This window comes from Orbicella faveolata, unplaced genomic scaffold (assembly GCF_042242905.1).
Source record: "Orbicella faveolata isolate gen_17 unplaced genomic scaffold, um_ofav_v1 contig_4, whole genome shotgun sequence".
NCBI classification, from domain to species: Eukaryota; Metazoa; Cnidaria; class Anthozoa; order Scleractinia; family Merulinidae; genus Orbicella; species Orbicella faveolata.
In genome coordinates this window covers 6,978,949-6,983,293 of record NW_028301569.1, presented here as the reverse complement: position 1 = coordinate 6,983,293, position 4,345 = coordinate 6,978,949, and the positions used below count along the sequence as shown (strand labels likewise).

The 4,345-nt window shown below is 40.2% G+C and overlaps 1 pseudogene; it reads right to left on the bottom strand.

Moving 5' to 3' along the window:
- Positions 1–355: 355 nt before the first annotated feature.
- LOC149101278 (uncharacterized protein KIAA1958-like) lies at positions 356–1,275 on the bottom strand (annotated as a pseudogene).
- Between the last annotated feature and the right edge of the window lie 3,070 nt (positions 1,276–4,345).

Genomic DNA, 4,345 nt, shown 5'->3' with positions numbered 1-4,345 from the left:
TGTCTGGAAACAACCCTCCTCTACAATGATACTCGTAACACGTAGAATGACTGTAAATGCCCCCGCATGGTGATGTAAACGCGTAGGACTGGAACGAATTCACATCAGTCAATCAGTGAATCAATCAGTTTATTAATGCCCTGCATGGGAAAAGGTTGCCCTCGGTATCCGAGCCAGGGGCTCATGTATAAAACGTATGACAAAAACAAAAAGAAAACGAGAGAAAAAAAAAAAAATTAAATATCAGTCAGTATAATCCATGAAACATTTTTGCTCGCGACTGGTCTAAACGCGTCATGTGACTGAATACACTCGTGGTCAATCGTGGTCACTCGTGAGTACTTTTAGACCCCATCTACCAAACAATGGTGGTGGGTCTTGGTATTATCGCCAAATACAGAGGTCCAGAATTCTCCATGGCTTCGGGTCGATGTTTTAACCATTCTTCAAAGAGTCTTACGGGGTCCCTTTCACCGCCGTCTGTACACCACATTTGTTGGGGAGAACTTCGGGTTTTATTTCGCAAGCCGCCTTGCCTGGTTTTGGTTGGATTTTCTTCGAACTGAACCACTTTGTCTCCATCTGCCATTAGCAAAATGGTGAAGTCTTCCACGTACGCATTGTAGTGGTCTTGACGGCCTCTGAACCCCATGTGTTCCGACAGATTTTTGAAGATGGCGTTTGTGAGGGCAACACCATTGTGATTTCCTAATTTACCTTCGGTCCAGAAAATTTCTTCGTCCACTCGACTGTAAGGCTGAGCTCTGTTGGGTCGTTTTCCCTTGCCTTGATACCGGAGCAATTTTGCTTTGAATTTAGAGTCTCTTGAGACTTTTTGAACTGCCGTCCGCTGATGATACTATCTGGATAATTCTTTTGGCGAAGATGCCTTTCGATGGATGCTTGCATCACCCGAAGCGAGTCCGGTTCGTATTCGGAGCCGTCTCTTTTCCTCACTTCAGCGTAAAATTTTGTCAAAATCTCGTCCAGAGCTTGTGGGGTGAAACTTTCAATCTCGTCGTCAATATTTCGCGCTTTACACCATTTCATCCATACTGTCAGCCATGTCTGCGTGGTTCGCTTTGTGTTTTTGCTTGCAGCCGACTCGTTCATCTCCGTTATTTCTTCGTTCGACAAAACTGGAAAACGGGACTCTTCAAGTCCAAGTGGTGTTGGCAAGAGAACATTTTCATCTGGAACTGAACGTTGCCGCAGTTGTAGTTTATCAGATAACTCAACTTGCAGTGTTTCCGTTCGTGGAATTTGCAAGGGCATTAACGATGCCGTGGTCACCGTGGGCTGTGTTTCTTGTATATCATCTGTGGAAGGTGGCAATTCTGATGATAAACTTTCGTCACTTTACTGTAGAAAATGTGAAAATATCTCAAAATTCACATTGGGGAAAATATCTCCAGTGAGACATTATCTAAAGTTACAAATTCCGCCATTTTGGAAAAGCCCCAGCCGTGAAGGGTAAGTTTTTGTTGCTATAGTGATTGTAATCAATGGGGTGATTGGTGTATGTGGATGACAGGACTTAAAATGTTTGGTTTATTTAACTGTCCGATTACAGGTGTCCGATTACAGCCAACTGTCCGATTACACTGTCCGATTACAACTTAGCAGATTAATTAATGCAAAATACAGCAGTTTATGCACCAATCACATCTGAGGAAATTGTTATTGTTATGATTAATTACTTATACAAACAAAGTTGGCTCTAATTGGCTCTAGTGCGACCCGGCAGACATCATCTAACGACGGCTCTTAAAGTGCACCTAACCCCAAAAAGATTTTTTTACTAAAACGAACCCATTTGTTATTCGAAGTATTTGGGCGAAAAAAATTTTGAATTCGGTTGAATCCTCGATTTTCTATGCCCTTTCAAAGTCGCACTTGAAGTGTTGCGCGACCGCGTCTTAGGGAGTCTGGGGCGGCGGTTGCTGATGACGTCTACCAAGGAACCAAGCACAATGGCGCCTCAGTCAACTCTCTGCATGTGTTCGAGAAAATGGAAAACAAAACTAATCGTTCCAATATATTTTGGGACTAAAACGTCCAAGTTTTGTTTAAAAAACTCTTTTTTTTCGTCACTGGAGTCAGCGTTAAGTTTCGATTCGCAAGACTCCGAAATAAACTTCGATCGAGGGCTTTCGACAACTGTGAAGTCACTGCTTAGAGCTTGAATGAATGAATGAATGAATGAATGAATAAATGAATGAATGAATGAATGAATAAATGAATGAATGACTGAATGACAACTTTATTTAAGTCTCAGTCTTAATAGCTGAACACAAGTGTTCTACTAATTGGGGAAACTAAAATATAAAGTAAAATGTATTCACCTAAGATTTAGTAAAAGTAAGAAAATATTAAAATATTAAAATTGAATTAAAAAGAAAAGAGCAATTGAGAGCAATTTGCAATATTTCAAGCGACGATCGGGAAGACCTCCTTGTGGACGAGCTGCTTGAACATTAGGATTGGAAATTTAGATACGAAGTAGAGGAGCAGGCAAACGAAAAGCAGGAATGAAAACTCAAGGACTGCTTTGGATGGTAATCACAAGATTCCCAGTCGTGTTTATAGTCCGTTTAATTTGTCCTTAGCGAGAATGTATTTTGTCAAGGTATGGTTGTTCTATTAAATCCAGTTTGTGTTCTACTTTCTGGAATGGTTCATGTTTATAAGAGCGACGTAAGTGTTGCAGTTTTCGAGACTTGATGACCTGGCTTCGATCGATTGAAAACCGTAGAATTGTTTGGACCTGTATTTTTGAGGTTGCGGGAAGCAAGACGGAAGGAAACATTTCATACAATTACCGATTTTACATTGTCACACGTTTTAAGTCGTAATTCCAAATAACCAGTGCAAATTTTTCTCAAAGTTTGCAGTGAAATTCGTCAGATAAGCGAGAAGAATGTGTTCCCTAAGCGGTCCGCAGATAATGCTACTCGGTCACATTTTCGACACTATTGCACAGAATGTTTGTCGCACTGCTGATTGCAAACCTTCGAAAAACTCTGTGAGTCTAACAATTTTTTTATGTAATTCTAAATGATTAATCTTCGACTTTTGTCTAAATCGAAAGAGAAATAAGTGTTGGTTGGCGGCGTACAGTTGCGACCTATTTACATATCAGTATATCGGTCGTAACGCTTCTTGATTGATCAAACAACTTTGCCGGCTATGTTATAAATAGTGCGGGATTGGAAGATATAGGTGGTTAGTAGTATTTCTACAAATTGCTGGTTGGCTTTAAGCAGAAAAGTTTGAAAACAGCGTTTGAAAGTCTGCGGAACAAATTCCAGCGACCGTTCTTCAATGGTTCTCACAGACTCAGTTCGCTTGTTTCGGTCCGACAAAATCAACCATCGTTTACGTCCTTATTAAATCCATTTTGAAATCACTGGTTATCCTTGCAATCTGATTGGCTCTCAATGGTGCGATTTATTCACGAATCGCACTATTTTTTGCTGTAAATCGCATCTTTTTCTCAGCCATTGAGAATGGCACAGTAAAACAAAACAACCAATCAGATTTCAATATTAGTTTAAAGTAAACAATAAAATTTCAGGAAAATGAGAGGCAAAAAGCCATTGTGTGGAGAATTTAGCAACTACTATTGCCAAAACTTTGTTGTTACTGTTGTTTTTTTTCCAAAAAAATTGACAAATGTAATTAATTACGGTTTCTAAATGACGATTATGAGCTCCTTCAGGCTGAACACCTACTTTAATGGAAGTTTCCAACTTTCAGTGTCCATTTTGACGAATATTTTGGCGATTTTTCTTCAACATCTGCTCAAAATCCGTATGATACCGAGTCCAGTAAAACATAAACAAACGAAAACCACACGACAACAAATTCAGGGCCATCTCAAGAAGTTAGATGTTTCCAGGTTTCAAACGAAGCAACAAAAGAGCTCAACTCTGTCGCTGTGAATAAACATAGTCAAAATGCGCCCCGCTCCACAAAACAAATGAATGAATGAACGTCTTATGAAGCTGGTGCTAATCCCGCCATCTTGGAAATATCTTGAAACAAATGGCGCCGCAAGAACTTGACAAGGTCCTGAGTATTGAGTCCTTCCCCGAGGTCACAAAAAGAAACGGAGATGATAACGAGCTGGACTCCCTTAAAATCATGCCATTAAACGGTATGAAAGAAAAAAAAATGTACCATCCACTGGGCATCGTGCACTCGAGTTTCACAACTCAAAAGAAATCCATCGCAGAATTACGCAGGATGCACCTTCAAATTCCTTCTCCAAAGACAATGAAAAGTCTCAGCCTCAACCACAGAAGAAAGAAAGACCTTCCATCATTGATTCAGGCGACGAGAA